The sequence below is a fragment of the Rhinoderma darwinii genome, chromosome 3 (genome assembly GCF_050947455.1).
Source record: "Rhinoderma darwinii isolate aRhiDar2 chromosome 3, aRhiDar2.hap1, whole genome shotgun sequence".
Lineage (NCBI taxonomy): Eukaryota > Metazoa > Chordata > Amphibia > Anura > Rhinodermatidae > Rhinoderma > Rhinoderma darwinii.
This window is the reverse complement of record NC_134689.1, coordinates 98,113,906-98,141,429: the sequence shown is the minus strand read 5'-3', so window position 1 is coordinate 98,141,429 and position 27,524 is coordinate 98,113,906. Positions and strand designations below refer to the sequence as shown.

The 27,524-nt window shown below is 41.9% G+C and overlaps 1 long non-coding RNA gene across 1 annotated transcript in view; it reads left to right on the top strand.

Moving 5' to 3' along the window:
* The window catches only part of LOC142749012 (uncharacterized), a 118,894-nt gene that overhangs the window by 80,268 nt on the left and 11,102 nt on the right, over positions 1-27,524 (top strand). The window contains exon 2 of the long non-coding RNA XR_012882355.1: positions 6,338-6,518. This is a non-coding gene — a long non-coding RNA (uncharacterized LOC142749012). The remainder of the gene's footprint in view (positions 1-6,337; positions 6,519-27,524) is intronic.

Below are 27,524 nucleotides of genomic sequence, written 5' to 3'. Positions count from 1 at the left end.
AACTGGAGAAGACGCTCCTCTCCTGGAAACACTTTATACTCTCGTATCTGGGCAGGGCTAACCTACTCAAAATGACAGAATTCCCACGCCTCCTGTACCTCTTCCACACTCTCCCAATTTACCTCACACCCAAAGACGAGCGCAGAATCAATTATCTCTATAGAACCTTTATCTGGGGTGGGAAAACTTCCAGAATAGCCTATATCATCCTGCAACAGCACAGGGGTAATGGGGAAAACTTCCCCAATATTAAGCACTACAACTTGGCAGCTCTATATAGGTATATCTCTGACTGGATCCACAACACCTCTGTATACACCTCCTTACCTCTGGACTCGGCATTGTTCATGGGGAACGCTTTATCAGGACTCTTGAATCTTCCTTATGGGAGCTTGACGAGGGAAACGAGGGCCAACCCCTTACTATTTACTACATGGAAGGCATGGCAGAAGATAAGATCTCTCTTTCATCTTTCTCCTCTGCTATCTCTTCATATGCCCTTGGTATGTAACCCTGACTTTCAGAGTGGTAACCCTGCTGCCGTCTTCCACAGGTGGTACAGGCTGGGGCTCACTTCTGTGGGACAATTTGTGAACATAGAAGAGCGTAGGATGTTTTCCTTTACGTAGTTATGTTCTAAGTTTACGGATCACCAGATTGATCTCTTTAGCTATATGCAAGTCAAAAGTTACTTAACAAAGATACTACCATCGCTACCTGACCAAGAATGGAACACATGCCTGCGACATCATTTTTCAAAACACAACTACCTCAGGGGTCAAATCACTCGTAATTACCAATTTATACACGTTCCCTTAGATTATTCTCAAACCCAAACCCCCCTAACCAAATGGCAAACAGATGACCACACGCTCACCTACACAACCATTTTAGCGGCCTTGACACAGGCACATAAATTTCTCCCTTCGGCACGTTTCCTGGAGATGAGATTGAAAGTCTCCCATAGGTAATACCTAACACCGCATATAGGGCACAAAATAGGCGTCTATCACACCTCGCATTGCTTCAAATGCCACACACCAGAGGCTAACCTCTATCACTGTCTATGGTCCTGCCCAAATATCCAAACTTTCTGGTCCAGAATACAATCATTCACCTCTGAACACCTCACAAACTTTGTTCCTAACACAGCGTTATGGGCAATCTTTGGGTACCTGGACCCTGACACACACCACTGTTCCCCCGGGGCGCACAGACTATTGCACTACGTGGCGGCAGCGGGGGTAAAGGCTATCCTGCAAACCTGGCTTCACGATCAGGCCCCACCTTTCAAAATGTTTCTTGACAAACTCTCCTATCTGATGAAGATGGATTGGATGGAGGCATCTCTCCATAAAGAGCAAAAGGTCAAGCAATTTTTCGATACTTGGGAATCCTTTATCTCACTCCTCCCGCGGAATGTGCAAATGAAAATAAAACACTGCTTTGACTCCACTATATGGTTTAACGAACAGCTACTTTTGGGGGACGCACCTATATTGTAACGTGTGTTCACTGCGAGTTGATGAGTTGTCGGGGATTTGGATTCTTATGATGCCTGCGGGGGTCACGCCTCTGATCTGCTTATTGGCGATCTCGCTTCTCGGAGAAAGCTTTTAGATAACATATCGGTGGGACTGGCACAGGGTATTTGGCTGGTTCCATGCCCATGCTATCGTCACGCTGGGGTTGAAAACCCGATGAGGAGGGGAGAGCCTGCATTTGCCTAATATGTAGATCCCCTCACCTGACTTATTGGAATTATGGATATAATGATCTTAATAGTAACGGTTATGACTGTTATGTTTTTGTCCCCCCCCCCCATATTATTTTTTTTTTATTTATTTATTTATTTATTTTTATTTGTCTTATTCATTGCCTTATCCCATTATTTGATCATTCTAGATGTCTTGTATATTTCTCAGCCCCCATCCTCCCCCTTTTTACTTTTTGTACCCCTTATTGGAAAATGTTAATAAAAACAATTCTGAAAAAAATGATGCCACTATAATAGTTTTATTGAAACCTGATAAAGACCCTGCTGAATGCCTCTCATATCGTCCGATATCGTTGCTAAACAATGATTACAAATAACTTACAATGGTACTGGCAAACAGGCTTAAAGAGGCTCTGTCACCACATTATAAGTGGCCTATCTCCTACATAAGGAGATGGGTGCTATAATGTAGGTGACAGTAATGCTTTTTATTTAGAAAAACGATCTATTTTCACCACATTAGGAGCGATTTTAGCTTTATGCCAATTAGTTTCTTAATGCCCAAGTGGGCGTGGTTTTACTTTAGACCAAGTGGACATTGTACAGAGGAGTGTATGACGCTGACCAATCAGCGTCATGCACTTCTCTCCATTCATTTAGACAGCGCATAGTGACACTGCGTTATTCACTATATGCTGTCTTATACTGACATATTAACGTTACTGAAGTGTTTAGGCCTCATGCACACGACCGTGCTCGTAATTACGACTCGTAATTACGAGCACGGCCGGGCACAGCCGGCCACAGGCAGCCGGCCGCTTTTCCGAGCCGTGCTGCCATTATAAAGTATAGCAGCACGGCCCGTAAAATAGAACATGTTCTATTTTTTTAACGGCACGGGCACCTTCCCGTGAGAAAACGGGAAGGTACCCGTGGCTAACAGAAGTCTATGAGCCCGTTATTGCGGGTCGTAATTACGACCCGCAATAACGGGTGTTTTTACGGTCGTGTGCATGAGGCCTTAGGCAGTGAATAGACATTCCTTCCAGACAGGACAGGATATCTATTCACAATCCCTGCACTTTGTTAACGTTTGTTTGGTACTTACAGCAGAGCAAGCTTAATCTCGTGAGATCACGCTTTGCTCTGCTGTAAGTACCAAAAAAACTTTAACGAAGTGCAGGGATTGTGAATAGGGCACTTATAATGTGGTGACAGAGCCTCTTTAACAAGGTTATCTTACAGGTAATTCATGGGGACCAGTACGGATTCATGCCTGGGAAATCTACCTCCGGAAAATATTAGAAAGGTACAAATCCTTATGCAGATAGGAGTGGCTACAAAGGCAGATTGGGCTATAGCGTCTTTAGATGCTGCGAAAGCCTTCGACTCAATCGAATGGCCTTATTTGCTGGAAACATTGAAAAGATTTGGCTTTGGTCCTCAGTTTATCAGATGGATATCCGTTTTATATAAGAGACTGAGGGCACAAATTTTGGTAAATAGTGTGAAGTCCCCATTTTTCTCTCTTTATAGACGTATTCGGCAGGGCTGTCCCCTTTCCCCGTTGCTATTCACACTTGCTATAGAACCTCTGGCCATACGCATAAGACATCACCCAGAATACAGAGGCATAATAATGGGGACGAGAGGAGATAGAATCAGCTTGTGTGCTGATGACATGCTTTTATATATGTCACGTCCGAATGTTTCTTTATCGCTGGCTATAGATATGTTGCTCAAGTTCGGACAATTCTCTGGACTGCATATTAATTGGAGCAAATCCTTTTTTTATGCCATCACAGGGGATGGGATGGTCGGACACTGTGCATGGCCTTCGGGTAGTGTCGACGTTTAAATATTTGGGCATAATTATCAATAGAAATCATGGATAACGCCGCCAATGCATTGTCATTTTAGAATATATAAAATCTAAGTTTAGAGTGTGGGGTACGCTTCTACTAATGGTAGCTGGTAGGATTAATCTTATCAAAATGGTCATACTCCCGAAATGCCTGTATGTACTAAAACATGCTGCAACCACATCTCATCTTTGTTGGAGGGGGTGTGGGGCTAGGGGTACGCTTCTACATATCCTGTGGGAGTGCCCAATGCTAGTTACTTTGTGGAAGTCCTCCTTTGGACTAATTTCTCGAATAGTAGGTGCACGGGTTCCCATGTCCCCATCTCTAGCTTTACTTTTTTTGAACCTGGACCTCATCCCCACTGGACACAGAGTGGTGGCAGCACATATTCTTCTTGGAACTAAGCTGGCAATTACTAGGTATTGGAAGAGTACAGAGCTTCCTCTTCTTCAAGAAATTATCAGTTAGGTTAACAGTACGTGCTCCCATGAGAAAATGGTAGCTTACAAGGATCATACTTATACAAAATTTGAGAAGGTATGGGGTCCATGGGTCCGCAGTGCTTCTAACTGCATCAACTGATGCTGGCTTACACCGATATGCGAAGGGGCTCAGGAATATATAGGGGAGGGGAACACATTTGCTTGCCGGAACATTAGTCTGCTAATTGACATGTCAAACCATTTTTATTGTGTTATGATAAATGGATATGTGCTATGTTATTTAATTTATTTTCCTGTTGTATATGTATGACTTGACATTGACAGATGTATGACACTTTTATGCATTACTAATTGTCATTGTTGCTTATGTCTGCGATTTACATTGCTTGATTTTTTGTAATATGTTACAAAAGTTTAATAAAAATGTATTAATTAAAAACATGCTGCAACCCAGTGTATAAATCCTTTTTTAAACTAATCCATGCTTTATTTCCAACGTTCATATTGGGACATAACCGCTCTAAACTTAGCTTGTCCACTTTGCAACACCCCAAAACCCTGGGTGGGGTGGCATTACCAGACCTATATCTCTATTATGTCGCACGTTAATTATGTTATTTGAGGGTATGGGTTGCTAATACACCCCTTCCAAACAGGGAACCTCACTTAGCATTTTATTTGCATCTTTCCCATCTATGGCCGGTTCTGGAAAGTCCCTTGGGTACCATTACAAACCTGTTACCCATCCACAGAATAGCGACACAGGTATGGTTACTCTGGGTTTATGGGTACTCTGACATCCACACAGACATGCCTTTGTGGGATAACTTAATACTTTCCCATATATATTATGATTTAGCTCCTACCTTTTGGCTCAGATATGGAGTAAGCACTATAGGGGATATGTATGCTGGAAATGTAATGAAAACCTTTACACAGATGCAAACCGAATATGATTTGCCTAGAGAGGCAACCTTTAGATATTTGCAACTGCGCTATGCACTTAGGGGACAATTCCCATCATCAGAGATTAAATTCTCACAATTCCCATTGATTGGGATTTTCAAATCCCAGGGATCGAGAGGTTTGATTTCCGTCATCTATACATCTCTCATCCAGTCTAAGTTGGCTGGTGTACAATTGCTTGTGAAGGACAGGTGGGCTGCCCAAATTGTGAACCTGTCGGAAGACGAGCGGGGGGAGATACTATCCTCTCTAATTACAGTGTCTCCTGCTGCTAATAATAAAATGATACAAATATCGATAATACATCAAAGTTATCTCACACCGGTGAGAATGTATAAAATGGGACGGCATCCAAGCACAGAATGCCATAGATGCAGATTTTCGAGATCAGATTTTTGCAACATAATGTGGACATGTCCGGTGGTCTACTCCTTCTGGAAAGAGGTGATTGAGGTTGTTACTAACGTGACTCACATACCGGTACCCCTAACCCCGCAGGTGTGTCTGTTTGGTATACTACCTGAGGTTCAGTGGCCTCACTATACAAGGATTTTACTCAGGGAGGTACTCTTCATGGCACGCAACACTATTGCACTCAGGTGGATGGACCCTAGACCTCCTAAAATCCATAAGTAGAAATCTCTAGTTTACTCAATCCTTCCTTATGAGCGTATACTTTATAGAAGTAGAGGTTGTACTAATGCATTCCCTAGGATATGGGAGGCCTGGGGTAATTCCCTACTTACCCAATAAACTGCACACCGGTATAATGATACGAGGGATACATTGTTACAGACTTGATATGTATCACACTGTCTAATGTAAGATATTTAGTTGTTTTCTTTTCTCCCTATGCTGATCGCATGTGCTTGGTATGTATACTTCTGCCTGTACAGGAATCTGCGTATTAATTTTAGTAATAACAACAAATCTCACAGGTCAGGTAAATGGCTGGGTGATACCAATGTAATGTTTACCACCTCCAAAAGGTCGCAAAAGATTCTTACAGAAATAGAAACTCAATGACATATATAAACACAGAGAAAAAGGAGTCAAACACTACTATTGAAAAAGTAGAATATATCAATTTTATTATATCTATTTAAAAAATGAGTAAATATAAAAAAACTACAGAGGAACCAAAGGGCCATGTATATAATAGTACAAACACCACAGAAGTTTTTAGTATAGAAATACACAATCCATATAATTTACAGTGGTAAAACAATGGCCAAAAAGAATGAGACAGCGCGTTTCACGATATGCAGCTTTTTCAAGGGGTGCAGATCGTATGTTTATGCTCAGATTAAATGACAAACGGAAGTAATCAGGTGATGTGCTTACAGCCAATCAGGACACCGGTCAACAGCGTCGCCTGTCACCAGTCACCATGACACTACTGCACGTGCGCAGGTCCCAGGACGTGTCACTAGGGAGATGGCGCAGAGTGCCCAAGATGACGACCAGCGAAGGAGTCCCACACCCCACATCGCCGCTCATGCGCAACCCCTGCGAGAATCCTATACTGTAAGTACATCCAGGGAGAGTTGTTTAGGATATCCAAAATGATGTGTATAGTTTTATAGGCGTGATCATCCTGAAGCCCCTTCCTATTAGTCTGTGACAGCAAAAATGTGATGTAAGAAGGAGTGAATCGGCACATGGTAATTTATGCACAATATGACTTTACAGCCAAGGAAATACATAACTGTCTCAAATGGATAGAAAAATGAAAATAAGTGTACAAAATAGTCCATTAAATATATAGACCGTGTAAAGAAAAAGTAATTAATGAAGATTAATAAAAATTAAGAATTAATTATTAATTAATATTAGTGGTACATCACACAATAACAGTGACACTAATAATCAAAAGTGATTATAATCGCAACATAAATCGCGAACACAAGTGAAAAACACAAGATGCAAAATACAAAACAAAGTACCGTGCAAAGATGCATATGTTAACACATAAAAAATATATATATAATACAAAATATATTAAAAGTGAACGAACAAAATAGGAGGGGATGAATGCATATGCACAGAGTCAAGAACACATCATATGGAACTGATCATAACAATCCATTTAATCAACCACTGGATTTAATTTTGTAATCTCTGGGGAAGATGAGAACTTCACTCGAACTGAGTGTTGTCCATAGGTCCAAGTAGATAGAGCAACATCAAATACACCAGAAGGTCCCGGTACCACAATATCTAAAGTCAAAAATCCGAACACGAACAAAGACCAAAAATTAGTAACAATTTATTACGAATCACAATAAAAAGTGGTTAAAAGAATATAGTTTCAAAAAAAAAAAAGGAGGGGGAAAATTATGGAACAACAGGGAAAACTCATAAGAAAGCAGCAAAACTCAGCTTCTCATTGAGGCCAAACTGGGTCATCGTACCCAGGATAGTGATCCACCTACACTCTTTTTGAGCCAATCTAATCCTCACATCTCCTCCTCTGACACCACAGTGCACTCTGTCAATCCCCCAGGCCTTAAAGGTCTTAGGCTGGAATCACACGAGCATGTTCGGTCCGTAAAGGACAGAACGTATATTTCGGCCGCAAATCCCGGACCAAACACACTGCAGGGAGCCGGGCTCCTAGCATCATAGTTATGTACGACGCTAGGAGTCCCTGCCTCACTGCGGAACTACTGTCTCGTACTGAAAACATGATTGCAGTATGGGATAGTTGTCCCGCAGCGAGGCAGGGACTCCTAGCATCGTACATAACTATGATGCTAGGAGCCCGGCTCCCTGCAGTGTGTTCGATCCGGGACTTGCGGCGGAAATACGTTCCGTCCTTTACGGACTGAACATGCTCGTGTGAATCCAGCCTTAGGGTCACACCCATGATATAATTTAAAATGCTTGGGGATAGTCTTTAATAGAGTCAGATCATTGATTTCCTTCGCAGCAACAATGTCCCACACGTGTTCCCGAATGCGGATTCACAATTGCCTCAATGTTAGTCCCACATACACTTTGGAACACCCACATGTTGCATAATAGATCACATAAGTGGTACTGCAGGATATGTAATGCAAAATTTTGAAAGACCGTCCGTCAATCACCGACTTAAAGGTAGTTGCCCGTGTTATGTTAGCACATGCCACACAGTCACCGCATGGATAACAGCCCTGAATTGGCCCTCTTAATGAAAAGGGGTTTTGTTGTTTTGGTACACATAGTGGGTCTTGACCAGAATATCTTTCACATTTTTGCTCCTCCTAGCTGTCATTTGGGGGTTTGCTGGTAAGGTGGTTGCTAGAGTGGGTTCCATCTGCAAGATCGGCCAGTGTCTTTTCAAAATGGACCTCATTGAGTGCCATTGATTATTGAATGTCGAAATGAATCTGATAGTGTTCTCGCCCGTATCTTCATTTTTAGTTCCTACAGGGTGCAATAGATGCTCACGTTCGGTGGTTTTAGCTCGTCTACAGGGTGGGCCATTTATATGGATACACCTAAATAAAATGGGAATGGTTGGTGATATTAACTTCCTGTTTGTGCCACATTAGTATATGGGAGGGGGGAAACTTTTCAAGCTGGGTGTTGACAATGGTGGCCATTTTGAAGTTGGCCATTTTGTATCCAATTTTAGTTTTTTCAATGGGAAGAGGGTCATGTGACACATCAAACTTATCGAGAATTTCACAAGAAAACAATGGTGTGCTTGGTTTTAACGTTACTTTATTCTTTCATTAGTTATTTATGTCATTATGGGTGTCAGGTCCGAGCATTCCTAGATGAACAGTTTCCTGGAAAGTGGATTGGTCGTCGTGGGCCAGTTGAATGGCCCCCTAGGTCTCCCGATCTGACCCCCTTAGACTTTTATCTTTGGGGTCATCTGAAGGCAATTGTCTATGCTGTGAAGATACGAGATGTGCAGCAACTGAAACTACGGATACTGGAAGCCTGTGCTAGCATTTCTTCTGCGGTGTTGCTATCAGTGTGTGAAGAGTGGGAGAACAGGGTTGCATTGACAATCCAACACAATGGGCAGCACTTTGAACACATTTTATAAGTGGTCAGAAACTTGTAAATAACTCATGAAAGAATAAAGTAACGTTAAACCAAGCACACCTTTGTTTTTCTTGTGAAATTCTCGATAAGTTTGATGTGTCACATGACCCTCGTCCCACTGAAAAAACTAAAGTTGGATAAAAAAATGGCCGACTTCAAAATGGCCGCCATGGTCAACACCCAGCTTGAAAAGTTTCCCCCCTCCCATATACAAATGTGCCACAAACAGGAAGTTAATATCACCAACCATTCCCATTTTATTTAGGTGTATCCATATAAATGGCCCACCCTGTATATCTTTGATACACCTACGACTATATCCTCTCTCCCGGAATCTTTCTTCTAAGTCTCTGGATTGCTTCTCAAATTTAGTTTCTGATGAGCAGATCCGCCTCATCCTGAGGAATTGACCAGCCTTGACTGTGGAGTACACATGTGCCGATGTGGCATGTAACAGAGCGTTTACTGACATCTATTTCCTAAAAACGTCAGTTTGTAATGCTCCCTGCCTTTTAGTGACTGGGATGTTCAACATGTAATCACTATTCTTTGTCTATTCTGGTGATGTTAACCCGATTTGTACCAACTATTTATCTTGTAATCGTATTTCATTCTTTATTGCTTCTTGAATGCATTTGTACTGCAACTCCTTAATAAAAAAAACGAATTAAAAAAAAAAAAAATCATATTTTGTTCTATGAATTAATGCAAAGCTGCTATGAAAAATTTAAATTTAAATTTTTTCTATAAATGCATCATTTATAGGACATATTTTTTTGCACAGAGCAGATAAAATTACAGAAGACCACCCCAATATTTATTGCCCTATTTCTCCTTTGTTAAGAAATACCCCTGCATAAGCAGTAATCTGATTCCTGGCCACAAAGCGGGGTCCAAAATATAAGAAGCACCCTGTGGCTTTATGAGCACAATTCTTGCTTGAGTGATTTTCAGACACTATTTCATGTTTGCAGAGGTTTTATGTCAGCACAGTTAAAAAATGGCCAAAAATAACCAATTTTTTAAAAACTATTCATCTAAGGGTATAATGGGAATTTTTGTTGTATTTTAACAGGTTCCCGACCGCTGGCTGTATTTATACGGCCAGCGGTCAGGGTCTCTGAAGTCCGCCGTATAGACTAATTACGGCGGCACTTCAGAGAATGTGCACGCGCGATCGCGTGCACACAGCTCTATGCCCTGGCTGTTGCTAACAGCCATGGGCACTGGGCAGAATGTCAGGGGCCAATCTTTTGGCCCCTGAACATGTGATCGCTGTGACAACCAATCACAGCGATCACATGCATTTGTACGTATAAAACAGTGTGCACGCGATCGCGTGCACACAGCCCTGTGCCCACGCTGTTACCAACAGCTCTGGGCACTGGGCAGAGTATCAGGGACCAATCTGATGGTCCCTGAAGATGTGGTCGCTGTGAAAATCTATCACAGCGACCACATTTGTTTTATTTTGACTTTTCTGGCAGTAAATCTCCTGCCTCTTTTCTTCTCCTCAAACATTGTTTCAGTTTGAGGAGAAGAAGAGACTCGGGAGAATTGCTGCCAGAAGAATACAGTGAAAAAAAAGTGTTACACTGTAAAACATTCTCTGTATAGATAGATTTCTATCTATCTATACAATCTATCCATCTATCTTTTTTTCTATCTACCTTTCTTTCTTTTATTCTATTAGAATAGGCAGGTAGGGAGTATATAATTATATATATATATCCACATATATATATAATATATATAGCAATAGCGGTTTATTTTTTTGTTAGCGGTAGTGTAGATATATATACCAGTTAGTTTGTGTGTTTTATTTTAAAAAAAAATAAAAAAATTTGTTTCGTTAGTGTTAGTGTTAGTGACGTTATGGCGAGGAAGTTGTTTAGCGCCGAGGAGGCATACGCCATGCTGTGGTCTGAGTCGGAGACCGCATCAGAGATGGCGTCAGAGATGGAACCTGTTTTGGGCAGTGACGATGATAGCGTCACTTCAGGTTCATCTTCAGGGGACGTTGTCCCTGATGCAGTTGAAACTGCAGAACATGAAAGTGCAGGGCCAAGTAGTGCTGTAGCACGGGACAGCCTGGTCCCTCCAGTCCAGGCTCTTGTATGGGCACCTGCCCCATCTTTTGGGCCTAGAATCCACGGATTTACTGCCACTCCTGGCATAGCCGTGGACAATACAAATTTTGTCCAAATGGAGAACTTCAATTTATTTATAACGGACGACATCCTAAATCAGATTGTCCACGAAACAAATTTATATGCCACTCAATATATAAGGCAGAAACCTCCATCCACCCATGCCAGAGATTGGACGCCCACCAATTTGCAGGAATGAAAACATTTTTTGGGGCTCACCCTAAATATGGGTATTGTCAAAAAGCCCTCCATTAGGTCTTACTGGTCAACAAGACCAGCCCAAGCCACCCCAGTATATTCTGCAGTAATGCCCAGGTCTCGTTATGAGACAATAATGAGGTTCCTCCACTTCAACGACAACGCACAGGCCCCCCCAAGTACCGATGCAAACCGGGATCGGTTGTTCAAAATTAGACCACTGATAAATTCCCTGAATAATTTATTTCTGCAACTCTACACCCCTGAGCAGAATGTAAGTGTGGACGAATCCCTCCTCAACTTTCATGGCAGACTTAGCTTTCGCCAATATCTACCTTCAAAAAGGGCAAGATATGGCGTTAAGCTCTACAAATTGTGTGAAAGCGGGTCAGGATATACCACCGCCTTCAGGATTTATGAAGGGCGGGACCGCTCCATAAATGTTCCTGGATGCCCCCTGATCTTTCCACCAGCAGTAAAATTGTGTGGGAGATAATGAAGCCTCTGCTTCACAAGGGGTACCACCTGTACTGCGACAATTTTTATTCTAGTGTGCCCCTGTTTAGGCATTTGCAATATGCAAGGACTGGGGCATGTGGTACCATGCGCAAAAACCAAATTGGTTTTCCACAGCAACTAGTGGGGAAGCGCATGGTAAAGGGAAACTCCTGTGCTTATGCATCTGAGGAATTGCTGGCGGTCAAGTTCAGGGATCGCAAAGACGTGTATGTGCTAAGCACGATTCATACCGCAGGAACAGTGGCAGTGATGGAAAGGGGGGCAACATCGGACAAGCACAAACCAGTGAGCGTGTCCGAATATAACAAGTACATGGGGGGGGTGGATTTAAGCGACCAGGTTTTACAGCCCTATTTAGTAAAGCGAGAAACTAAAACCTGGTACAAAAAAGTGGCCATTTATTTGTTACAGGTGGCCATCCACAATTCATTTGTGCTGTATAAAAAAAACAGAGGCAGAGACACATACCTGGATTTCCAGGAAAAAATTATTGAAGGCCTCATATTTGATGTTCAGGACACCAGAGAATGCCCCCAGTCTGAGGATGTCACGCGACTGACTGAAAGACACTTCATCAGTCGGATTCCCCCAACACCAACCAGAAGCAACCCCCAGAAAAAGTGCCGCATCTGCAGAAAAGACGGGCACCACAAAGATTCCCGATATTTCTGTCCATCATGTCCCTCACAACTAGGCCTGTGCATTGAGCCATGTTTTAAAAAATACCACACTGTTCTGCATTATTAGATTTTAGTTAATTCGTTAAAAATATACTTGCCCTACATTACGTTTTTATTTTTCCCCTGATTTTACTCCAAGGGTGAGGGAGGGAATGGGTGGGTGGGGGGTGGATGTCATGTTTGCATATTCTCTAAAGTTCATCTGCTGGAGAGCTCCATTTGCATAAACCTGCAATTTCTTATTTTAGAAAACCCCAAAAAATAAATTCCCATTATACCCCTAGATGAATATTTTGGGATTTCTGCTTCAAGAGCAGATATTTTGGGAGTGTTATAGAAACTCTGTTGAGTTTTGTAAAACCAGCTTTGAAAAAAAGCGATTTGTGAAATAAGCTTCTTCTATCGTCCGCCCTCCTACTTCTCTATGTGATAAATAAAGCACACATCTTTGGTATCCCCGTGCACGGGAGAAGTGGCAGAATGTGAAAGGAGATTAATTTTGGCCGTGGTCTATGCCGTGTGTGAAAAATGCTGGTATAAACTGACGCATTTGCTAAAAAATTGCTAATTTTATTTTGATCCATCTTATTCAAGAAACTTTCAGAAGAAAACTGGACTGTCTAAAAATATGATAAACCCCTTGAAGGAAACCTTGTGGGGTCTACTTGTGTGAATGAAGTCATTTATGGGGTGATTCTAATCTTTCAGCAGCATTACACCCCCCAGAAAACAGTATGCGGCTATAAAATCAAATGCAAAATTCCTGGACCGAAAAGGCCGAAAAGCCTCCTTTTATGCCAAGCCCTGGCACATGACCATGAATAAGGCACACATATTTGGTATCCCCATGCACAGGAGAAGAGGAAGAATGTGAAATGGGATGAATTTTGTCCGTGGTCTATACCGTGTGTGAAAAATACTAGCATAAACTGACGCATTTGCTAAAAAAAAGCTAATTTTATTTTGTTCCATCTTATTCAAGAAACTTTCAGAAGAAAACTGGACTGTCTAAAAATATGATAAACCCCTTGAAGGAAACCTTGTGGGGTCTACTTGTGTGAATGAAGTCATTTATGGGGTGATTCTAATGTTTCAGCAGCATTACGCCCCCCAGAAAACCGTATATGCTTCTATAAAATCAAATGCAGAATTCCTGGACCAAAAAGCCTCCTTTTATGCCAAGCCCTGGCACATGCCCGCACAGTGAATAAGGCACACATATTTGGTATCCCCATGCACGTGAGAAGTGGAAGAATGTGAAAGGAGATGAATTTTGTCCGTGGTCTATACCGTGTGTGAAAAATGCTGGCATAAATCGACGCATTTGCTAAAAAAAAGCTGATTTTATTTTGTTCCATCTTCTTCACGAAACTTTCAGAAGAAAACTGGACTTTCTAGAAATATGATAAACCCCTTGAAGGAAACCTTGTGGGGTCTACTTGTGTGAACGAAGTCATTTATGGGGTGTTTCTAATGTTTCAGCAGCATAAGGCCCCCCAGAATACAGTATGCGGCTATAAAATCAAATGCAAAATTCCTGGACCGAAAAGGTCAAAAAGCCTCCTTTTATGCCAAGCCCTGGCACATGCCCGCACAGTGAATAAAGCACACATATTTGGTATCCCCATGCACGGGAGAAGTGGAAGAATGTGAAAGGAGAATAATTTTGTCCGTGGTCCATACTGTGTGTGAAAAATGCTAGCATAAACTGATGCATTTGCTAAATTCTTGTATTTTTTTCCAATTTTGCCCACTATAGAGAAAAAAATAAAAATGGTACATACTGACAAATGCCACTAAAACAAAGCCCTATCTGTCCTTTAAAAAGAGTGTAAAAATCAAAGATGAACACCTGCAGAGTTATAGTCATCTAAAGAAGCGCATAGCAAAATTGTGAAATTTGCTCTGATCATTTAGCTGTAAAACAGCCTAGTCCTTAACCGGTTAAATTGTACAATAACGTGGGCAAATTTAGTTTTAATTGGTATTATCTGGACAAAATGGGCTACATTTTCCAGAAAATATAATTAATTCTTATTTGTCAACATGATAAAGGATAAAAGAGGATGTTCATGAAAAATAAAGTATTAAGGGTATGTTCACACGCTTAACCAAAACATCTGAAAATACAAAGCTGTTTTCAAGGGAAAACTGCTCCTAATTTTCAGAAGTTTTTTAAGGCACTCGCGTTTTTTACGCCCGTTTTTCTAGAGTCAATGAAAAACGGCTCCAGAAACGTCCCAAGAAGTGACATGCACTTCTTTTTCGCGGGCGTCTTTTTACGTGCGATTTCTTAAAACGTGGCATAAAAAAGCGCCCCGTCGGAACAGAACGCGGTATTTCCCATTGAAATCAATGGGCAGATGTATGGAGGCTTTCTGTTTCTGTTTTTTCCGATCGTTTTTCGAGGCATAACCCCCCCCCCCCCCCCCCCCAAATACACCTGAAAACAATCTGTGTGAACATACCCTAAATGTAGGTATTCAAAGTAGTATAGTACGTCTTAAAGCACTCCTTTATACAGAGCCAAGGTTGTGATGGACACGTTTCACAGTGGTAGCGAGTTTCCTTTCTGTTGCCTTTTTTGTAAGGGTATGTTCACACAGCTTATTTTCGGACGTTTTTTGGGCCGTAAACGGCCCAAAAATTGGAGGCAGAACGCTTCCAAACATCTGCCCATTGATTTCAATGGGAAAAACTGCGTTCTGTTACGACGGGCCGTTTTTTTACGCTGTCGTTTTGAAAAATGGCCGCATTAGAAAAACAGCCGCGAAAAAGAAGTGCAGGTAACTTCTTGGGACATTTTTGGATCCGTCATAAACTCTATAGAAAACAGCTCCAAAAATGGCCGCGAAAAACACCACGAAAAAAGCAAGTGGCTTAAAAAACTTCTGAAAATCAGGAGCTGTTTTACCTTGAAAACAGTTTCGTATTTTCAGACGTTTTTGTTTAAGCATGTGAACATACCCTAAGGGCTTATTCAGACGAACGGGATATACGTCCGTGCAACACGCGTAATTTTCACGCGCGTCACACGGACCTATATTAGTCTATGGGGCCGTGCAGACAGTTGCGTGACTTTTACGCAGCGGACTAACGCGTAAAAACATGTCCGTTCTTTGAGCGTTTTCGCGCATCACGCACGCATTGAAGTCAATGGGTGCGTGAAAACCATGCATGTCACATGGAAGCACTTCTGTGGGACAAGCGTGATTCGCGCAACTGCAGTGAAAAGGATGAATGAAAACAGAAAAATACCACGTGCTTTTCTGTTTACAAACATCCAAATGGAGTGTCATAATGATAGCGGCTGCGCGAAAAGCACACAGCCGCGCATCATATGGTGATGACACACGGAGCTGTTAAGTGCCTTTTGCGCAGGTAAAACGCCACGTTTTTTGCATGCGCAAAAAGCACACGCTCGTGTGAATCCAGCCTAACACACACGGCATCGTTTTGTCAGCATACTCTTTTTTGCGTTTGGGGGAATTTCATTAGGAAAGTCCTGTCCGTACACTATCCTTGAGGCCTCACTTGTTGGAGCTGTACTGGGGCCTGCCTCCTACGGGCCATTATTAAATTTTCTTGAAAAATCAAGAAATTTCCCACCTGTGCCGGCACTTCTGTAAAGCTCAAATGCATCACTAGTCCTTCTCAATGAATTAGAATATCATCAAAAAGTTAATTTATTTCAGTAATTCAATTCAAAAAGTTCAACTCATATATTCTATAGATTCATTACACACCAAGTGATCTATTTCCAGCATCTTTTTCTTTTAATGTTGATGATTATTTATGGCTAACAGTTAATGAAAACCCAAAATTTAGTGTCTCAGAAAATTAGAATATTATATAAGCCCAATATCAAAAATGTTTTTTAATACCGAAATGTTGGCCTACTGAAAAGTATGTACAGTATATGCCCTCAATACTTGGTCGCGGCTAATTTTGCATGAATTACTGCATCAATGCCGCGTGACATGGAGGTGATCAGCCTGTAGCACTGCTGAGGTGTTATGGAAGACCAGGTGGCTTTGATAGCGGCCTTCAGCTCGTCTGCATTGTTGGGTCTGGTGGCTCTCATCTTCCTCTTGACAATACCTCATAGATTTTCTATGGGGTTTAGGTCAGGCGAGTTTGCTGGCCAATCAAGCACAGTGATACTGTGGTTAATAAACCAGGTATTGGTAGATTTGGCAGTGTGGGCAGGTGCCACATCCTGCTGGAAAGTGAAATCATTATCTCCAGAAAGCTTGTCAGCAGAGGGAAGCATGAAGTGCTCGAAAATGTCCTGCTACACGGCTGCGTTGACTCTGGAGTTGATATAACACAGTGGACCAACACCAGCAGATGACATGGCTCCCAAACCATCACTGACTGTGGAAACTTCACACTGGACCGCAATCAACTTGCATTGATGCCTCTCCACTCTTCCTCCAGACTCTGGGACCTTGATTTCCAAATGAAATGCAAAATTTACTTTCATCTAAAAACAGGACTTTGGACCATTGAGCAACAGTGTTGGTTCACTGTGTTATAACAAGTGCAGAGTTTGTCGCTACAAAGGGCTCTGCTCTCTCCCACCATAAGCATTTGCCCCATTTTCCGCTGCAGGAGGACTCTTTCTATGAGCGGAATTCCCGGCCAGGGCGTCAGCAACGCTTTGACTGGGGATTTCGCTCCAGGAGTAGCCCATGACTTCACTGTCCAAATAAGGGCTGCGACGTGAGGGGCACCTCCTGCAGCGGAATCAGCGACCAGAGCATTGCCGACGCTATGCCTGGGATTCCGGGAACAATGGCTCTATCTACAGGGAGGGGATGGGGGCTACCTACAGGGGGAGTATTTGGCACTAGCTACAAGGGGAGAATATGTGGCACTAGCTACAGGGGGAGTATGTGGCACTATCTACAGGGGGGTGTGGCATCATCTACAGGGGGGTGTGGCATCTTCTACAGTTGGCTTTTGTGCATGCGTGGCCGGCGCTCCATTCATTTCTATGGAACTTCCGGACAAACAAGCCGAACCCAGACCCTGGAAGTCCCATGCTTTTCATGGAGCACTTCAGGGGACTTTTGGTTCCTCGCTCTCCATATCGCTGGGGCTGTATGGCGCTATCTACAGGAGGGGGGCTGTGATGATCTATCTAAAAGTGGCTGTGACAAGCTCTGAGCGACAATGACTCTCTCTGAACGCTTCTCTAACAGAAATGAAGCGATCAGAGGGAGTGGTGTCACCAACTCAGACTCCTGCCCTCCCCTGTACTCTGGTTTGTGAAATTCTCATATACCAACTGGAGCAATTGCCAACCCAAGACTGTTCTGATTAGTCCTGGGCTGGCAAGCTATGATTGGCAGCTGTCTGTGACTGCTCTGATTGCCTCATTAACATCACAAACCAAGTTGCGTGTAGCGTATTTGATAATTTACTAGACTTTAATGTAACATCTGGCCACAATAGAAAAAAAACAAAATGTAAAGCTCACAAAAAATGCCATTAAAAACGCCATGAAAAATGTGTGTGTAGATCCAGCCTTACTAGGGCTAGGTTCAGACAAGGTTTTAGTGTTTTTTTTAATGTACCAACGTGGAGGACAACCACTATCCCCTTCATCAGAATTAAATATATCTCTCATAAATATATGGACGCGCGTTTCGGCTGGAAAGCCTTTTTCTGGGGGTGGTGCCAGCGAGTCACAAGGATGCATTTTAAATGTAAATTGACCAATATGAGATGTACCACTTACCAGTGGCAGCTGAAATACCACGTTTTTCGCAACACAGCCGCCCCTCCTTGTACATAGTGCCACACAGCCCCTCAGCAGATAAGACCACACAGCCCCCCAGTAGATAGCACCATACATCCCCCCCTTGTACATAGTGCCACACATCCCCCCTGTAGATAAGGCCACATAGCCCCCTGTAGATAAGGCCACACAGCCCCACTCCCTGTAGATAGCACCATACAGCCCCCCACTTGTACATAGTGCCACACACCCCCCCCCCCCCTTGTACATAGTGCCACACAGCCACCAGAGCGGAGAGCGGTAGCCTACCACTATCGCTCTCTGCTCTGCCTGATGTCACTCACATAATTACATTTATGACCTGTCCAGAAGGAGCCGGAGGGCGGACGGGGCGAACTGGCCCAGGAGTGAGCCAGTGCAGTCACTGACGTGAGGTCAGTTTCCCAGCACCGACCTCACTCAGACCATTATTTACTTGGCCCAGCCTTGTTTGCACTGTGCTTGTACGTTTTGGTGCAATATTTCGGGAAAAAGAGAATAAATCCCGGACAGTGTTTTTTTTCTGCCTGACACTACGGACGGCAGAAAAAAAAACACCAGTTTTTGCGGACTGTCTGTGAATTTACGGACAGTTGGCAACCCTGGCTGTTATGGCATGCTGGAAATTGTAGCTTCACAACAGAGTGTTGAAGGTAGCTGACCCCTGCTCTAAGTAATTCTCTAATAATAAACTATGCAGCACTAAAAAGGCAAAAAAGGAATGGCTGGTGTGCTTCTTTAGGACCATGGTCAGCTTTATTCCCACAAGAGGTGGCAACTGGCACTGCTACTACATCATAAGGCCTGTTTCGCACAGCTGTAATACGCTCACATTTTAACATCTTTTTTATGACCACAGTTCTACTAAACTGAACTTAGATTACTATAGGATTCAATGGTGATCTTAGTTTGTTTCAGTAAAGCCGGGGGATCTTGCACAAATAATACAGGCATTAAAATTTAGAAAACTATCATTACTTCATAAGGTATTAAAACTGTAGACATACATAACAGATATCATCTATTATATACAGTAGGCAGTATGACAAAAGATAGGCACTAAACCTTTTCTTGAGAATCAGGAGATTACTAATTCTTTGAGAAAAGAGTTTGTCCTTTTAGACAGAGGAAATCTGACCCCATGTCCCTCTATTGGATGGGCGCTTAAATATTATATGGTATTTCCCATGGAGCGACATATAAAGAACAGCTTTTCTAAATCATGAATAAATTGTAAGTAAAATGGGAGTTGAAAACAAGACGTGCCCTCTGCCAAATGAATACATTATTTACAATATGTCTTTGTTCTCCTAACAGCCTTTCTATTTTTAATCGGAAATTGAGAGGTCCTGCTAATATAGAGCTGCCGCACAAGGAAGAATTTCCCTAGGAATCCAGCAGTTTCTTCATGGACCACATTTCTAATCTTATAACTGCTGCTTGGAAGCTTTGCAAAAACTGACCTTTATAACCCTGTAAGAGCAGGAACCTTAAAATATTGGCTCTTTCCATTTTGCTCTTCCTCCATTCCCTTTTGAGCTAAAAAAAAATATGAAAAAGGAAAACTTGAAACACGAACATGAAATATGTTCACTTAAAGTAAACCTACATCAATTGTACATGAACAATTGCTTGAAACACAGCACCATTAAAAGGGGCTGTACAGGATTATAAAAAAAAATGGTCTGCCTTCTTCCAAAAATAGTGCCACACCTATCCACAGGCTATGCGTAGTATTGCAGCTCAAACCCTCTCTTTAACCCCTTCCCGCTCAGCTCAGTACTATTACGTCGCGCTGAACACATAGTTCCCGCTCAACTCAGTAAGGGTATGTTCACACGCAGAGTCAAAAACATCTCAAAATCTCAATAGAAAACAGCTCCTGATTTTTAGAAGTTTTTTGTGCCACTCGCGATTTTCGCAGCGTCTTTCACAGATGTTTTTGGAGCTTTTTTCAATAGATTCTATGGAAAAACTGCTCCAGAAACGTCCCAAGAAGTGTCCTGCACTTCTTTTTCGCGGCCGTTTTTTTATGTGTAAAAAAACACAGCTAAAAACGCTCCGTCGGAACAGAACACCGTTTTCCCATTGAAATCAATGGGCAGATGATTAGAGGTGTTCTACTTCCGATTTTTCGGCCGTTTACGGCCAAAAATAGGTCGTGTGAACATACCCCAATAGTACTGACCTGAGTTAACACGGCGCCATCTTTCCCCGGCGCGTGTTTGAGCTGTGATACCTGCTATTTCCGACAGCAGGTTATCACAGCTCAGTGTGCAGGGACCGATCGCGGAGGTCCCCGCCGATTAACCCCTTAGAAGCCACGTTCAATAGCGATCGCGGCTTCTTAGGGGTTAAGCCACAATCGACGGCCCGCTACATGATAGCGGGCGGTGATGGCTACTATGGCAACCAGAGTCCTAACAATGGACTCTGGCTACGCCATCGACGGAAGCCTAGTGGTTTACTATGCTTGCGGTCAGCGAGTATAGTGCTCCTATGATGTCAGCTCTAATATACTGCACTACGCATATAGTGCAGCGTATTAGAACAGCGATCAGGGCCTCCTGCCCTCAAGTTCCCTAGTCGAACAAAGTAATAAAGTAAAAAAAAGTTGTGTAAAAATAAGTTTTAAAAGTGATAAAAGTAAAAATCACCCCTTTTCCCTCATCAGTACTTTATTATTAATAAAAATAAACAAATAAAACTATATAGAATTGGTATTGCAGAGTCCGTAACGGCCTGAACTACAAAATTATGTCGTTATTTATCCCGCAGGGTGAACGCCATAAAAGAGAATAATAATAAACCGTACCAGAATCACAATTGTTTGGTCACTTCACCTTCCAAAAAATGGAATAAAAAGAGATCAATAAGTCGGATGTACCTAAAAATGGTTCTGATCGAAACTACAGTTCGTTACGCAAAAAACAAGTCTTCGCACGGCTTTCTTGATGGAAAAATAAAAAAGTTCTGGCTCTTAAAATCAGGCAATACAAAAAGAAAATGTTTTTTTACAAAAAAGTATTTTATTGTGCAAACGCCATAAGACATAAAATAAACTATTAAAATATGGTATCGCCGTAATCGTATCGCCCCGCAGAATAAAGTGAATATGTCATTTATAGCGCACGGTGAACGCTGTAAAAAAAAATGGAATAAAAAAAACAATAGTAGAATTTATGTTTTTTAGTCACCACGCCTCTTAAAAATAGAATAAAAACTGATCAAAAAGTCGCATGCACCCCATGAAAACTACAATGAATTCCTCAAGGGGTCTAGTTTCCAAAATAGGGTCATTTTGGGGAGTTTCCACTGTTTTGGCACCACAAGACCTCTTCAAACTGGACATGGTGCCTAATAAATCAAATTTAATGAATTAATTACATTTCAACTCTACTTTGCTCTAAATTCCTGTGAAACACCTAAGGGGTTAATAAACTTTCTAAATGCTGTTGTGAATACTTTGAGGGGTCTAGTTTCTAAAATGGGGTGTTTGATAGGGGTTTCTAATATATGGGCCCCTCAAAGCAACTTCAGAACTGAGCTGGAACCTAAAAAATAAATAAAAATGAGGCAATACTTCGCTTCTTACATTATACTGATAATGAGCCGTGCCCACCCCGAGATGACCCCAGTTTTGACCGTTTGTATAAACGGAGACCCCTATTAGGCCATTTCAGTGCCCTTTTTTCCCCAAGCATACACCCCTGAGAAGTGTATTTCTATCGATAAGTCCTTGGTACATTTTAAAGGGAGGCTTCAATTCCGCCAGTACCTGCCGAGTAAGAGGGCAAGGTATGGCGTGAAGATGTATAAGCTGTGCGAGAGTGCATCAGGGTATACCTACAAATATAGGATATATGAATGGAAGGACACCAGTATTCAGCCCCCACAATGCCCCCCCCCCCTTGCTGGGAGCGAATGCAAAAATTGTGTGTGATTTGGTGCACCCACTGCTGGACCAGGGTCACCACCTCTACCTGGATAATTTTAAAACCAGTGTCCCAGTCTTCAAGTGCCTCGCTTCCAGAAGTACTGCGGCATGCGGCACTGCTAGAAGATATCTGAGAGGCCTCCCTAAGACTCTGCTTGGGCAAATACTCAGAAGGGGTGAGAGCAGGGCACATTCTAGCAGCAACATATTGTGTGTCAAGGACAAGAGAGATGTCCTTGTAATGACAACAATACATGGCCACACCAGTACCCATGTACCAGTAAGAGGTACCAGTACAGAGACCCCCAAACCAGACTGCATCCTGGACTATAACAGGTACATGGGAGGGGTGGACTTGTCAGATCAAGTCCCGAAGCCCTACAGCGCCATGCGGTGTGGTATAAGAAGCTGGCCGTCCACATCATACAGATGGCATTGTACAATGTGTATGTGCTACATCAATGTACAGGCCAGAGGGGAACTTTCCTGGAATTTCAAGAGGTGGTTATCAAGAACCTAATCTTTAGGAACCAAGAAGGGGGGGCACCCAGTACTTCTGGAAGCGAGGCCACACGCATCGTACCAGGGAAACACTTTCCAGGAGAAATTCCGCAAACTGGCAAGAAGGGAAAAAGTCAAAAGAGGTGCAAAGTCTGTTATAAGAGGGGGAGAAGGAAGGACACAATATATCAATGTGACACGTGTACCTAACAACCAGGGCTCTGTATGAAAGTGTTTTAAAATTTATCATACATCCCTTGATTTTTAATCTACCCCAGTTTTACTTACCCTGATGCACTCCACACAGCTTTTCCCCCTCATCTTTCCATTCTGAGCCCTGCTGTGTGCCCAGGCAGCTGATAACAGCCACATGTAGGGTATTGCCGTACTCGGGAGAACCCACATTACAGTTTATGGGGTGTATGTCTCCGGTTAAAATGCTCACTACACCTCTAGATGAATGCCTTAAGGGTGTAGCTTTTAAAACGGGGTCACTTCTTGGGGTTTCAACTGTACTGGTACCTCAGGGGCTTCTGCATACATGACTTAGCACCACAAAATCCCCAGTAGGCCAAATGGTGGTCCTTTCCTTCTGAGCCCTCCCATGGCCCAAACGGCAGTTTATCACCACAAATGGGGGAATTGCTGCACTCAGTACAAATTGGGCATTTTGTTCCCTGTGAAAATAAGAAATTTTGATCAAAAATGACATTTTATTGGAAAAAATTACATTTTTTTAATTTCACAGCCCAATTCAAATATGCGCTGTGAAAAAACTGTGGGGTCAAAATGGTAATAACAACCATAAATGAATTCCATGAGGGGTGCAGTTTCCAAGATGGGGTCACTTTCTGGGGATTCCTACTTTTTTGGCACCTCAACACCTCTTCAAACCTGGCATGCTGCCTAAAATATATTCTAATAAAAAAAAGAAGAGGCCCAAAAATGCACTAGGTGCTTCTTTGCTTCTAGGGCTTGTGTTTTAGTCCACGAGCGCACTAGAGACACATGTGGGGCATTTCTAAAAACTTCAGAATCTGGACAATACATATTTAGTAGTGTTTCTCTGGTAAAACCTTCTGTGTGACAGAAAAAAAAAATAGAATAAAATTTAAATTCAGCAAGAAAAATTAAATTTGCAAATTTCACCTCCACTTTGCTTTAATACCTGTGAAATGCCTAAAGGGTTAAAAAAAACGTTCTAAATGCTGTTTTGAATACTTTGAGGGGTCTAGTTTTTAAAATGGGGTGTTTTATCAGGGTTTCTAATACATAGGCCCCTCAAAGCCACTTCAGAACTGAAGAGGTACCTTAAAAAAAAGGCTTTTAAAATTTTCTAAAAAAATATGAGAAATTGCTGTTTATGTTTTAAGTTTTGTAACATCCAAGAAAAAAATAAAAGAATGTTCAATAAACTATGCCAATCTAAAGTAGACTTATGGTAAATGTGAACTAGTAACTATTTTGGGTGGTATAACCGTCTGTTTTACAAGCAGATGCATTTCAATTCAGAAAAATGCAATTTTTTTTCAAAATTTTCTCTAAGTTTTGCAATTTTTCACAAATAAACACTGAATATATTCGACCAAATTTTATCACTAACATAAAGCCCAATGTCCCACGAGAAAACAAACTCAGAATCGCTTGGATAGGTTTAAGCATTCCGACGTTATTACCACATAAAGTGAAATATGTCCGATTTGGAAAATGGGCTCTGAGCCTTAAGGCCCAAGCTAGGCTGCGTCCTTAAGGGGTTAATGAAGCTGAGCTAATATGCCAGACACAAACCATGGACAACCAATTTTAGTTTTCACAGCGGTTTCAAATTAGTTAGTCTACAAACCTGGTACCATCAGAATCCAATAAATGACAGCATCTATTGAGCTTCAAGCTACAGCGACAACCTCATCCAGATATCACATATTAAAAGGAGCGTAACTATAGGGGATGCAGACGTTCCAGTTGGATCAGGTGTTTTTGTCATCCCATGCTGCCATAACCAAGTAGGTGGGGTTCTTTTTTCTCCATCACTAATGTATTCTTGTAATACAGAGAAACAAAAACTTGGAAACTTATAGGATATAAAATATGGTAAGAAATCTGGTCTGTCAAATATATCCTTTGTGGACAAATGAACATTCATCACTAATAGCAGACCATGTTTTAGTCTGGAACCATAGATTCAATTAAGTATATTTCTGCACCTTGAAAGATGGGAAGGGTAGGGTTTTTTTACTTACTGATATCAAGGATGACCTGAGAAAAGAAAGAGGGAACCTTATCGGCTGAGGCATTGCTAGCAAAGGGGCCAGTGGCCCTGGCCCACTTACACAGTGGGTCCCATTCAGTGGCGTTACTGTAACGCCAGAGTGTGCCCCATCACGGTCACCCTGGATTACCAAAGGTTGCCACATTAGGCTTCTTTTTTTTTTTTAAATTAATATCTGATCTGGGGTCTGGGTTTCATGTTGGGGGGGCTCATGCTGGGGGGTCTATACTTTGGTAGGAGCAAAGGGGAATTATTACTTTGAGGGCACTATTACCTTGTGGTGTGCACAAAGCCGGATTACTACTATGGGGGCAATAAAGTGGGCATTATTACAATGTAGGCAAATAAAGAAAGCCTCTATTACTGTGTGGCACAAAGGATGCATCTATTACTTTGCCGAGGGTGCAAAAGGTGGTATTATTAGTGTGGAGGCACTATTACTTTGTGGGGTATAAAAAGTGAGCACTAGTACTGTGTGGAGAACTATTACTGTGTACTGAGAGGGGCATTGATGCAGCTGAAAAGTTAGACGGGGTTCACGAGCCTCTATCTACTCCTCTGCGTAAATGGTAAAAAATTTAGAGAAAAAGCAGTCCTATGAGTGACAATACAACAGAAATTGATAAATGTCAGAAAGCTGCTTTCTCTCCCATACACTAAAGGCAAGAAAAGTCTAGTTGACAAAATGCTGAGCTTACAAGACAGAAACTGTACTTCGTTAATGCTCACAAGGATTCAGGAGAACAGGCAAGTATATCACACAACGTACCACCCATGTAAAAAATTACCTACTCCCGAAAGGGGTCGTCAAGTTTAGAAAACCTAACGAAAAATAAACACTAAGGCCCCAGGCACGCAACTGTAGTTTTTATCCGTAAATTAAGGATAATCTGCGGAGCCATTCTTTTCTATAGGCCTTGGACACCTTTCCGTATATTTACGGACGTGTCCAGACCGTAGAAACGATCCTCAAAATATAGAACATGTCCTATTCTTGTCTGCAATTGCATCATGGACTTGCCCATAGAAGTCTATGGGCACATGCAAAATTTTGGACAGCTGAGGATATTCATCTGTATCGTCCATAATTGTGGAAACGTTGCAATGCGACGGCAGGGGATTCCCCAAGAAAATGGCGCCTGAGCGATCATGTGACCTTTTCAGATGGTTGGGTCATGTTGGTGACATCATTTGTAGCCTCCCTTTTTTGCGGATCCGTAAATACACATGCACTATGGACCGTATTTGCGGTCAGTGAAAAACACTAGTCGTGAGCATGGGGCCATTTGAGGTTAGATTTTCCCATAGATTACAGCTGATGGCTTAGGGCCCCACCATGGAGACATTTTAGGATGAGCTTATAGTCAATGGACTCTTCTAACAATTAAGGGATTGTCCAAAACTGAGGACCCCCTTTAAGCTATTCCCTCAACCAATTAACCAATCGGGAGAGGGTTTCAATCCTATTTCTAAGAACCTGGGGCTCAATTCAACCTCAGAGAGACCCATTATCTCCAAAAGAAGAATAGTGGGGAAATCTTTCCCGAATTGGTAGCCAAAGCTCAGCAACAACTCAACCCCACAAGACATCTCCCAAAAAAAAAAAACACACTCTCAAAAGAACTGTAGTAGGCCCTAATAAAAAAAAAATATTTACATCCGGGATAACCCCCTTTAAAGCAGTGCTGCGAAAAGTTGTCATTCATCAAAAGATGCAAGATTGATATTAAATGACAGGTAGAATCTGGTTGGTATTTTTGCTACTAAAAAGGTGGTACAATAAGTTTTAAGCTGAAGGGCAGTACTTTTTTTGCATGGGTGATATGGTGTTCGATAAACGTTTTCCTTTATTACTGCATTTATTGAAGAACTATGTTATGCAAAAACTCTGATTTCCTTTGCCTAATATTATAGGTTGTTAAAACACGAGAAACCATTCAGCATGACAATATGCAATAAAATAGCACAAATTATTTTTTCATATGTAATAGATTATTAAAATTACTGTAATAAAATCACAAAGAGCACAAAACTTGCAGAAGAACATAAGGCATCTTATGTAATACATTTTGTAGGAAAAAATAATAGCAATAAAATTTTACATCTGTCATTCTATTCCAAAAATTACACATTTATGTTAGTGTTGCATCAGTATGTCAGTTTTGCCTTCTTTCAGTGTTTTGTATCTAGATCTCCATATGTGTTGTTATCAGTATATTCTCCCATATTAATCTGTACACGTCATACAGTTGTTATAATAAATTAAAAAAAGGCTGACTCTGGCACTATTTGTCTTCTATAATACATGCGTGTCCTGAGGTCTCCATTTTTTTTTTTTTTCTACTCATTCAGTTTGTAAAAATGGGACCGCCTTAGGTGGCTTTGTCTCTGGTTTGGAGGCAGCATGCTGCAGCAGAAACCTTCCACTCCTCCTATCTGCAGTGGAGACCTGA